The following is a 13,003-nucleotide window of genomic DNA, read 5'->3' on the forward strand; positions in this document are numbered from 1 at the left end:
TTTTCCAAATCTCTCCCAGTGGCTACTAGAGACCCACAGTGGTGGAAAGACCTTCCTATGGATGTCAGGACTGCCCAGTCCCTGACCACCTTCCGGCGCCTCCTCAAGACTCACCTCTTCAGACAGGACCTGTAAAAATCAACTCTTCCCTTCTGGACAATATAGCACTCTGCCTTTAATGCACTTTAACTTGCACTTATCTGCTCCCTATTTTACTGTATTTAATCCTGCACTTAACCCAATCTGTAGTATTTTGTATTTCACTTGCACTCGTATCTAACCCTGATGTAACTATCAGCACTGTTATCTGCTCTTGAACTGCCCCAATATCAAACCGTACTGTGTTTTGTATTTGCTCTTATTAGGACTGAAGTCATTGTATTTTGTATCTTGCTCTTAACTGTTCTGTAATTCTTGATATGTATTTTTTGTCTACAACTGTAAGTCGCCCTGGGTAAAGGCGTCTGCTAAGAAATAAACAATAATAATGTTCAAATTATAATTTTCAAATAAATTTCAAAATAGTGAGGACTACTCACTGTCATTTAACATTCATGCAGTAAAAGGAAGCAGTCTATACAACCCTGCAGTACGAGTCTCCTTTGCTCTCTCTCCTAGATGAAGCTAGATGGAGTGTATAAGGTACGGGGGGGAGACAGAGCAATCACTTGTGTAACAATGCAATGGGTCGCATTGGCAAAGCTTTATTTTCTTTATTATCCTGTAACCCTATCGGCAGTCTACAGGCAACATGCTTGAATTTGCCACGTTGCAAAGTTTCTCAGTGCCTGTAAACACCTTGCATTCAAGACAGTACAATACCAAGCCAACAGAAACAGCGGTGATGGACAAATAATCCTCAAGAAAGTCACCATCCACTGCTGCTAGCCTTGCCTGTGTTGTCATTCTCTTCAGCTAGGAGCCAGCTGGTGCCAACCACTTCTTACATGCAATGCCCTGCTAAGCCTTCCCTCTGCCACTATGAAGCCCAGCAGCATGGAGCTACCTGGGAGACATGGGGGTGCTTCCAGAGCTCCCGGGTCGAACAGTGTCCCTCAACGGACAGTTTAAACTGCAAGGAGACAGTAAGGCTGGTTTTAAAGTACTGCTCCCCCTCCTTTACTATAGAGTCAAAGCAGCCCGGAATGCAGTCAAAGCCATGAGTTAGTCAGCATGGCCTCTTCATCGGTACACACACAGTCACATGGTCCGTTCCTTTACTATAGAGTCAAAGCAGCCCGGAATGCAGTCAAAGCCATGAGTTAGTCAGCATGGCCTCTTCATCGGTACACACACAGTCACATGGACCGTTCCTTTACTATAGAGTCAAAGCAGCCCGGAATGCAGTCAAAGCCATGAGTTAGTCAGCATGGCCTCTTCATCGGTACACACACAGTCACATGGACCGTTCCTTTACTATAGAGTCAAAGCAGCCCGGAATGCAGTCAAAGCCATGAGTTAGTCAGCATGGCCTCTTCATCGGTACTCACACAGTCACATGGACCGTTCCTTTACTATAGAGTCAAAGCAGCCCGGAATGCAGTCAAAGCCATGAGTTAGTCAGCATGGCCTCTTCATCGGTACTCACACAGTCACATGGTCCGTGTAGGGTGTAAAATGAAGGGAGAAGGGACCACACAACACAAGCAGGCAGGCAGACAACCCCTTCACAAGCGTGAGCTTTGCTGTGTCTTCTCCTGCCTCCCAGGAACCTGCATTCAAGGCTGTGATCCCTTACTTATTGCTTTTTTTTAGCACTATATCTGTTTATTAGTTTTCATGATAGCCCGGGGTGTGGATGTAAGGCAACAAAGAGGGATTGTGTTCATATTTCTACTGTATATTGCAAGGTCTATGATTTGTATCAGCTTGCAATTACATACTAAAATCGATCAACTGACGAGGGTTGCAAAAATGAAGAGTATCAGTCTGAAAGAGATGTTTGTTTTCAAACATAAAATCAGACAGGTAAAGAAAGATCTCAATTCAGAGCCCTGATCTAACCACCCTATCTGACCATTGCGTTTCCTTTCTTAAGAGAATAATTAAACTCACTCTTGGATGACTGGCCTGGGCCCCTGCTCATCAGTATTAAATACAAACTTATGATTAACATGAATAGTGATGAATAGCTGTTTACTTAATTTGTGTGTCAGAAATAATGAATTACTGGCGCTTATTAAAAAGTGTCCTTATTAATTAAATACGATATTGATCTTTCCATGCAATGTATTGTTTTAATGCACGTGACTTAAAAAAAACGATATTAAAAGGGATGGCTGGCTTTATAATAATGTAAAACTCGACATATTTAATATCGATGTAGCTTGACAGACAATGAGAAATGTGATTGCTAAGACTATTGACAGTTGAGCTATTTGTACGGGAATTAAATTAATATTTTCAAGAGCAATGCCTTTGTGAATGTGAAAGTGACATTTCGCGTCTCATTCATGTATCTCGTTCACACGTGGGTGTTTCTTATAAGATCTCCCAACTGTCCTGGTACTGGTTTCACTCTCAACTGGGCTCTGTACCATCACTCACAGATTCATTTACACACGTCATTCTGCATTCGATATACCGGTACGAACCACGCAGGAACTGCACGACAATGCGTGCACAGTGGGTGCTGCTGTCGACTACAATGAATGAATTCAGTTTCACAGAGCCGGGGGATCAAAATGGATACAGTTGCAATAACACGCGCTGTCACTTTCCAGTAGAAAAAAAAGACAATACATTGAACTCAGCGCAAACCTACAAATGTCCGGTAGGCTGCTGCGTTCAGAGCAAAGAGCGGAGTGGATTTAACATCGCAACAGTATCCAGTTTTACAAACACCGTTTACCGTTTCATTTTACCATAATACATCACATAGCCTCTGTATGAATAATTATTAATATATATGTGTGTGTGTGTGTGTGTGTGTGTGTGTGTGTGTGTGTGTGTGTGTGTGTGTGTGTGTGTTTCACTTACCCTTTGCAATCCTCAGTTACTGTCTGTAGTTACCAATTAAAAATCCCAAAATCCCACACTGACCGGCACTACCGCTCCTCTTCTGACCCACTCGTAATCCAGAGATAAAATTGTAAGTCCTGTCACTGGTGTAGTCCTGGTGCTAACAGCAGCACCTTTCCCCCTGTCAGTTCTCCTTTGTTTGTTGTTGGCTCTCCGGCAGCACCTTGTTTTGCATGGCAAATGAGCGCACAGGATCCCCTGCGAGGGGCAGTGAGACAGCCTGTGCGCGGCCCGTCTCCTTGGCAACTGTACAAGACAAGCTACGGCTGTGGACCTGATTGAGAAATGTTGCAAAAACAAGTAGGCTCTGCTTAAATTACAGATAATCCACTGAAAACCAACGCAGACGACACTCACGCAGGCTATCCAGCCATCCACTGCCTCTGAAATCCTTTCAGATCTATTGCACTGAAGAAGCCACACTATTAAATTAATCTGCAGGGTTTAATACAGAAGAGTTGGGCAATGGAAAACTCATCGTGTTAGGCTGGTCACAATATTAGACTACAGTATGTAAACAACAGACTGCTGCCAAGTGGGAGTGTTTTAAAGCACTGTACACAGTTGTTATATTTAGGAAGAAAAAGAAAATGATAACCTTTCCATGTGCTTCTTTATATTTAATTTTTACACAAATAGATGCAACTGTAACTATCCTGGGGTATTCCTACAATTTGAAATGATAGTGTGACAGTAACCAGTTATTCTACTGTGTTAAACTCAATGGGATGTAAATCAGTTTCCTAATTACCTTGTGCAATTATACATTTGCTGCTGTTCTTCTTTTAGACTATTGTTTTGTGGCCCCAGAACACCAAATAAATCGAACAGGAATTGATTTTAGTTCAAATTGACTTTTAGATTTGGGACCTCCATGTGTGACATATTATTGCGAGCTGAAAGGTCGCTAGTTTTTGTAATTTCATGGATCACAAACACCTCACTATCCTTATCCTTATCAGGCCGCATAATAAATAAAACATGGAGCTGTTTCTTGATTTGAGTTTTTTTTTTCCTCCAGTCACCAGTAGTTTAGTGAAACCGGTGCAAGACAAAATGAAGTTTATACCTTTGTACTATTTACCACTCGCTATAGAAACAGTACTGTCCTTAAGACTCACCTCTTCAAAGAGCACCTGTAGAACTCCTCTGTTTGTATCCTGGGACACTATCACCCTTCATGTAAATGTGCTTTATTTTGCTCTTATCAGCCCCTATTTTACTGCATTTAATCCTGTACTTCAGAATACTGTAATCTGCCAAGTTTTTAACCTGTAGTACTTTGTATTTAATCACATCCTGATGTAACTATCACTATTTAATCATATCCTGATGTAACTATCACTATTACCTGCTGTATTATTGAATTGTGGTTTGTCAAACTTGTACTTTACTTGAACAAAAGTTATTGTATTTCTTGCTCTTATTGTATTACTTGTATTGTAACGCTTGAAATGTTTTTGCTTACGATTGTAAGTCGCCCTGGATAAGGGCGTCTGCTAAGAAATAAATAATAATAATAATAATAATACTGTCCCTGCTGGCTGTTTTACAATGACAGAGTGTCACGTTAAAGGATCAGATAGTTACTGGATACCTCTGCCAGTAATGGAGACACCACTGGGTTTTGTATTCCGTTACACAAAACCTGAAACTCAATCTGAGTGTAATGTGTATCCTGCACAGCGGCGTGACTCACATCCTGTCAGCTCCTCAGTGTGATTGAGACACTGAGCAGGCTCGCTCCCTCCTGTCAACCCCTCAGTGTGATTGAGACACTGAGCAGACTCACTCCCTCCTGTCAGCCCCTCAGGGTGATTGAGACACTGAGCAGACTCTCTCCCTCCTGTCAGCCCCTCAGTGTGATTGAGACACTGAGCAGACTCGCTCCCTCCTGTCAGCCCCTCAGTGTGATTGAGACACTGAGCAGGCTCGCTCCCTCCTATCAGCACCTCAGTGTGATTGAGACACTGAGCAGACTCGCTCCCTCCTGTCAGCACCTCAGTGTGATTGAGACACTGAGCAGGCTCCCTCCCTCCTGTCAGCCCCTCAGTGTGATTGAGACACTGAGCAGACTCGCTCCCTCCTGTCAGCCCCTCAGTGTGATTGAGACACTGAGCAGACTCACTCCCTCCTGTCAGCCCCTCAGTGTGATTGAGACACTGAGCAGACTCACTCCATCCTGTCAGCCCCTCAGGGTGATTGAGACACTGAGCAGACTCACTCCCTCCTGTCAGCCCCTCAGGGTGATTGAGACACTGAGCAGACTCGCTCCCTCCTGTCAGCCCCTCAGTGTGATTGAGACATTCATTTTGACACTGAATGTGTCAAAATGACAACCACAACCTAATATTAGATAAAAGGGACCCTGAGTGAACAAATAACACAAAAAATTGATACATATTTCATTTATTTATTAAAGAATGTTATGCAACACCCAATGCCCCCGTGTGAAAAAGTAACCCCCTTAGACTCAATAACTGGTTACGCCACCTTTAGCAGCAATAACTGCAACCAAACGCTTCCTGTAGTTATTGATTAGTCTCTCACAGCGCCGTGAAGGAATTTTGGTCCACTCCTCCATGCAGAACTGCTTCAACTCAGTGACATTTGTGGGTTTTCGCTCATGAACTGCTCGTTTCAGGTCCTGCCACAACATCTCAATGGGGTTTAGGTCTGGACTTTGACTAGGTTATTCCAAAACTTTAAATTCTTCAACCATTCTGATGTAGACTTGCTTGTGTGTTTCGGATCATTGTCTTGCTGCATGACCCAGCTGCGCTTCAGCTTCAGCTCACGGACGGATGGCCTGACATTCTCCTGTAGAATTCTCTGATACAGACCAGAATTCATGGTTCTTTCAATGATGGCAAAGCGTCCAGGTCCTGATGCAGCAAAGCATCCCCAAACCATGACACTACCACCACCATGCTTTACTGCTGGTATGAGGTTCTTACTGTGGAATACAGTGTTTGGTTTTCGCCAGACATAAGGGGGCCCATGTCAGCCAAAAAGTTTCACTTTTGACTCATCTGTCCATAGAACATTGTTCCAGAACTCTTGAGGATCATCCAGGTGCTTTTTGGCAAACTTGTGACGAGCATGTTCTTCTTAGTGAGCAATGGTTTCCGCCTTGCTACTCTGCCATGAATCCCATTTTTGCCCAGTGTCTTTCTGATGGTGGAGTCATGAACACTGACCTTAGCCGAGGCGAGAGAGGCCTGCAAATCCCTGGATGTTGTTCTAGGGTTCTTTGTGACGTCCTTGCTCTTGGACTGTGGTTCGGTGGTGCCCCAGAGCCTTAGAAATGGCTTTGTAACCCTTTCCAGACTGATAGGCATCAACAACTTTTTTTCCAGAGGTCTTCAGGAATTTCTTTTGTTTGTGGCATGATGTGCCTCTAGAACTTGTGTGCTGACAATTTCACTCTGATGGTAAGGGACAAAGTTAGTCAGATTAATATTGATCAGGGCTGGCCCAAATCAGGCCTGGTTGTTAACCAAAGTACTCAAACAGCTGACCCTAATTATCCCTTTAATTGGGTTGAGTTAACTGGGGGGGGGGGGAGTAATAACATTTTCACACCTGAAGATTGCATGTTTGATTACCTTGCACACCAAACAAATGAAAGAAGCACCAAACTTTGGTGTCATTTTTTCTCTCAGACTCCCTCTATATACTACACAACCCACAAAAAAATCTGACCAAATACAATGTGAAAAATGTGCAAAAATGCAGAAAATCAGACAGGGGGGAAATAGATTTTCACAGCACTGTAGAATGTGCAGGGTCATGTGTTTGAACTCGGCTCACTTCAGAGGGAAGGAAGCATTCTCTTACTCCTCACTGGATGCAGTGTAATATGTTCTTCCACTTGTTTCTTTAACTCCAGCTGACGTGCATCGGTCAGTCCTTTAGGGCCTTTCCAGGGAGACAGGACTTTCCTCGTGTTCCTTCTTTTTTTTCTTTTTATTATTATTATTATTATTATTATTATTATTATTATTATTATTATTATTAGGTACAAGATAAATCTTTAGTCCAAAACCAACAGTCCATTATTCTTTCACTATGAAGCCTGGAATGACTTACTGCGAAACACTTCCTCTCCTTGTGTCCCCTCCACTGTTTCTGAATCAGCACTACAGCCTTCCGTTCCTGTTCCACCAGACCTAGGACGAGAACAAGAGCTTGCTGATAAAACACCTACTCTAACAACATGCCTTTAAGCTTTCATTTCATTTGTAATACATCACAACTTGATAAAGCTTTCCAAAATTGATTTCATTAACTATTTATACACAGTCCTAACCAACATTTAGTATTTTAGAAAATGTTTTTAGGAGGTGTTAATAAACAGCACATGGTAAAACCCTTTGTGATAAAAGACAATTGAACTCTATATGCACATAAACAATCATCAACAGGTTTAGCACACACCCACATTTTCAATAGAGATCATTTTAAAACTCTTACTTGCAGGTACTATCTCCAGCATGTCCAGTTTGCGTTGTCGAAATTCTCGAATAGCTCTCTGTCTCTGAAGCTGTAGCTGACGTCTGAGCTCCTCTTCCCCTCTCTGCCTCTCCAGCAGCAGTAGTTGCCTCTCCTTTTTCTCTCTGAAACACAGTGTTATTCCTACAGTCAAGTGCAGGTACATGTCTATAAACAGTTTTCAGCTCAAACAGCAATTTAATTCCAGCTCATTCGCATGGGATACCAGGTCAAGCTCATTGCATCTACGGGTAGCCTATGGAATGTTATTCCATTCTTAGCCTTGTTCGATCCAGCAGAGGAACAGATTAAAAAATAACAATAAACTTTGTAGATTTCCAAATACTTTATGGTGCAGCATTTTTTTTAACACACCAGCACCATCTTGTTGTTTGAAGCTGCAACTGCATACCAAAATCAGTGTGTCCTGTTACACAGAGTTAGGATGACATTTTACCTGAAGCTCTTCGGAAGGGAAGACACAGCTTTCGGGAGTCTCTTGATCCTTTTCCTAGTTTGGAATGCTTTCCACGCTGCTTGGATCACACAGGCTGCATGATGTAACCTCTACAAAGTAATCAGCAAATCAACATTAAAAACAGCACTCGCTTCACACTGTCATAGCACACAAGCATTACTTCCTTCTACTGTTGCTTAGAAACCTGTATGAGACCACATAAACATCAACGAAGAGAAACCCCCACTCCCAGACCCCAGGTTCCTGATCAATCTGCCATGGGGACGTCCTTCAAAGTCAGATACCATTCACCCATTTCAATTGTGACACACGCAGTATCGTCAAATACACGTTCAAAATATTACAAGGTTATTATACAATATTCATAAACATGTGTTAGCTGTATTTGAATGGTGTGTGCATTGAAAGAATGATTTCAAAAACATGCAGGAGAGATGAATGAATGACCTGACTCTGGTTTTGCTGGTAGATCCTGGAATACAGGAGGTCCAAAAGCTGCCCAAGTTCCCTATCGAACCCTTTCCCAGTCCACTGTTTACTCAGCAGCAGTCGCAAACCTTAAGAGACAGACAAATTAATTCAATCATTTTCTGAATTACATTATTACACATATTAATAATTTAAACTCCAATTCCATAGCGCTTTCAGACATTCCATGTTTTCCTTGAGCCTTTGTTCAATTATTCAAGGTACATGGTGGGTGTGTTTAAACCAGGTACAGGAAGTAAGACTCCTGTTGTGTAGCAGTTTCACCCATTCCAGGTTTTGACATGAGTAACAAGCTCAGGTGTGTCTGATTAAACTCATAGTAAAACCAGGAATGGATCACACTGCTATACAATGGGGTCGTATTTCCATCCCTGGGTTACGCCAAGACATTGCCAATTATACTCACATTAAAAGCTGGAATGGCTACAAACTACGGTATCCTATACAATGAGAGCCATACATTAGTATGGGGGATCATCTTGTTAAGAAACAAACATGTACTGTATAACTCTACCTTGTTCTTCTAAACACATGTCTATTGACACATGCATCTTTAGATACAAAGTATGTACCATGACATATCAGATAATGAGTATTGTATATTCATTCAATTTGTTATTTGCATACCTTTGTATCGGTTGCAAATGCTCTTCACAATGGACTGGTGGAAATTTGCAATCAATATCATGGCTTTCGTGGCAGCGATGCCTATTACAGGATTGGTAGATGATGAGAGCTTGTAAACCAGCTCATCCAAAATTGCATGAACAGTTTTCTCATCTGTCTTCATCAACACCACACTGGAAGACAAACACAGACAAGCTGAAATGACTGCTAAATGTTTTTTCTTTTATGTTTGAGGGTAAAAGAAACAGCAAACACTGTCCTATATGGTTATATTGTGCTATTCTGTCACAACGTGGTGTTTGTTTTAATAATGTTACTGATCCAGCAGCTCTTACCTGTTAACTCTGATGATGTTTTGCAACACAGACATCATGACGGCCTCTGTTTCAACATCATCGGTGAGCAGTAACTGCAGGAAGTGCCCTGACTGCATCACTAGCAAAGGGGAAAAAGAGGCCACCTTAAAATGAGCAGGACTCCTTCAGCACGGTTTGTCTTCTTTCTACTTGCTAAGCATCCCCCTATGGGGAGCTTATGTTTAGTTTGTGATTGTACTGTATTACGTGATACAGTATTAATCAGGGGGTCAATAATTCATCTTTTGAGGGGATGGCGGTTTGAAGATGTTAATATTGTAAAACAGACCCGCTCCTCTGTCAAGGCATTCGTACACTGTGCTCAAGATGGAACTGCTCTGCCATATGAAATGTATATGTATGAAAAAAGGCTATGCAAAATCTTGGGAACTCCCCTCTGAGGTCTGGTGTAACTGAAACATTTTTACAGCTGAGAAACACAGATGTTTAACACCGCTGAATAACTGTACCGGGACTGTGTTAGCAGAATGACTGCGAGCTGCCTGCTGCTTACCTTGCTGAGTCAGCTGGACATGCCCACCAAAAAGCCAGCAAATGGAATCTGTCACTGTGTGAAAGCTACAGAAAAAATCTGTTTTCTCTTCATCCTTAAATAGACATTAAAGAAAATACATAAGTGATTATTTAAGCATACTAAGAGGTGTAAACATTTTTTAAAAATGAACCAGTGGCCAATGGGATCCATTAAAAAGGGTTGTATTTAGTTCCACGATTGTTGGTACAAGTAATACTAGTTTTACCCTTAACAAAATATTTTGTATTTATTTAATTATTATTTGCTGTGTTTCTAAAAAGGGTTTGGAGAACATCTGCAAACACAAGGTTGGATATTAGATTCCCATTGCATAGCAGTTTGATACATTCCTGGTTTTACTGTGAGTTTAATAACACCTGAGCTTGTTACCAATACACTGGGACTCCTCAAGCTCGTAGTAAAACCTTGGAATGGGTTAAACTGCTTTGCAATAGGAGTCTTATCTCCATCTCTGAAACACTCTTTAAATAAAGCCTGCGTTTTGTAAATAAGGACCCATAATGTCAAAGAAAGTGTGGCACAACACCTTGACCACTCATGTGAAGCGTGCCTGTAAACGTCTTGCCAGGATGAGCAGATTGTCTGCAGCCAAAGGAAGGACTTTACTGTAAAACTCCTCCGCCTCTTCTTCAGGATTCAGACCCACACAGCTGTTACTGAAAACAGACAAGAAAACCAACACACCTCACACAGTCCCTCTCAAACACAGGGGGAGGGGAGTCACAGGAGCGACAGGGATGAATACAGACAGGAAAACCAACACACCTCACACAGTCCCTCTCAAACACAGGGGGAGGGGAGTCACAGCAGCGACAGGGATGAATACAGACAGGAAAACCAACACACCTCACACAGTCCCTCTCAAACACAGGGGGAGGGGAGTCACAGCAGCGACAGGGATGAATACAGACAGGAAAACCAACACACCTCACACAGTCCCTCTCAAACACAGGGGGAGGGGAGTCACAGCAGCGACAGGGATGAATACAGACAGGAAAACCAACACACCTCACACAGTCCCTCTCAAACACAGGGGGAGGGGAGTCACAGCAGCGACAGGGATGAATACAGACAGGAAAACCAACACACCTCACACAGTCCCTCTCAAACACAGGGGGAGGGGAGTCACAGGAGCGACAGGGATGAATACAGACAGGAAAACCAACACACCTCACACAGTCCCTCTTCTATACAAGCTGAGAGGCCGTGATGCTGCTGTGATTGAATACAGTGTAGCTAGGGGGTGGCCGCACTGAGTGAGAGAGCAGATAAGGTGACCATATGGCCTCCTTGTTCAGCAGGACAGTTTGGGATAGTTCAGGCATTTCAACTCACAACCCAGTGCATTCTGGTAGCTTTTACCTGTCTCAGGTACCATTCTTACCTTTAAGAGAAGCAGGACTACCAGAATGCATTGGGTTGTGAGCTGAAAAGCCTGAACTATCCCAAACTGTCCTGCTGAACACAGAAGCAATATGGTCATCTGCTAATGGACCTGGGAGGGGGGTGTTTAATTAAATGTACATACTGTAGTTTCATGCCGAGAGTGTCTGTTTGCATGTAGTTGTATACTGTTTTCCTTCTGTTTCCCTACCCCTTTCTGTCTCTTATCTCTCTCCTGTTTGCATGTAGTTGTATACTGTTTTCCTTCTGTTTCCCTACCCCTTTCTGTCTCTTATCTCTCTCCTGTTTGCCTGGCAGTCAACTGTGTGTGTATGTTTTGTCTGCGTCACTGAGGAGGCGGGGCGGGGATGGACATGAGCCAATGGGGTAGAAGGTAGTTAGAGACTAACCAGAGATAGGTTGTATTGGTGGGTGGCTGCGCTGCATACTCTGGGCATCTCACAGGCAATTAGCAACCCACATCTGGGGAGGCGCTAGACGGTATTATGAGAAGGAGCTGAAACATTTTCAACGTTTTGTTTTGAATTGTTTTTATTTTCTTAAAAAATTATTAAAAGATTATGGTCAGGAAGATTAGGAAAAAATACCACTACAGGGTGTTTGATGTGGACAGCCTTTGGAAACACATTTAGAAGCACACTGCTGGAGTTGTATTACTATAATATTTATTCTAAATGGAATGAGGGTCACATGATGCAGACAGTAACATGTAACAATAATAATCCTTGTTTGTTAACTTTAGTTTGTAGTTATTATTATTTGTTTATTTAGTAGACACATTTATCCAAGGCGACTTACAGAGACTAGGGTGTGTGAACTATGCATCAGCTGCAGAGTCACTTACAACTACGTCTCATACGAAAGACGGAGGTTAAGTGACTTGCTCAGGGTCACACAATGAGTCAGTGGCTGAGGTGGGATTTGAACTAGGGACCTCCTGGTTATAAGCCCTTTTCTTTAACCACTGGACCACACAGCCTCCTATATTGGAACCTGTTGTATTGGAACCCAAGGGCTAAAGCTGAAATGTATAGAAGGGGTTCAGACACAAATTAACAAGGAAATGTCACTTACACTAACAAGGACCATATTGGAAATGGAAACATAATTACACCACAGAAATCTAATAGCGGTGTTATTAATAAAGGCTGTTTTGTTGTTATATTGATTTATCAAGGAATGCTGCTAAATCGTTCATCTGGTCTCCGCCCCTTGGCTAATTATTTTATTGCACAGAAAAGCTGACATCAAGTGTGTCTCTGTCCTTTGCCACAAACAAGCACGACCTGCCTCTTAGCACAGCTGGATTGGCGAGATGGGTAGAAAAATGCTGACGCGCTGTGCGATCCTAATGAATCATGTTCGTGACTTGACTGACTGCTCTGGGCAGATAACGTGTCGAGTTTTCTAAGAGCCGCTTTCCATTTCTAAGGGCCATTCTAAACGAGCGTAATGAACAGCAGCTCTTCACACTGCTGGCCGCTACATACACACACACACACACATATATATATATATATATATATATATATATATATATATATATATATATATATATATATATATATATATATATAT

General features: G+C 42.3%; 1 protein-coding gene and 1 pseudogene across 1 annotated transcript in view; both read right to left on the bottom strand.

Annotated features, from left to right (window-relative positions):
• The window catches only part of LOC117426731 (dynamin-binding protein-like), a 44,600-nt gene extending 41,143 nt beyond the window's left edge, over positions 1–3,457 (bottom strand). The window contains exon 1 of the mRNA XM_034044645.2: positions 2,980–3,457. The gene's annotated coding sequence lies outside the window, so the exon portion shown is untranslated. The remainder of the gene's footprint in view (positions 1–2,979) is intronic.
• On the bottom strand, positions 3,146–11,560 carry LOC117426480 (IQ calmodulin-binding motif-containing protein 1-like; annotated as a pseudogene).
• Between the last annotated feature and the right edge of the window lie 1,443 nt (positions 11,561–13,003).

Source organism: Acipenser ruthenus, chromosome 11 (genome assembly GCF_902713425.1).
Source record: "Acipenser ruthenus chromosome 11, fAciRut3.2 maternal haplotype, whole genome shotgun sequence".
Lineage (NCBI taxonomy): Eukaryota > Metazoa > Chordata > Actinopteri > Acipenseriformes > Acipenseridae > Acipenser > Acipenser ruthenus.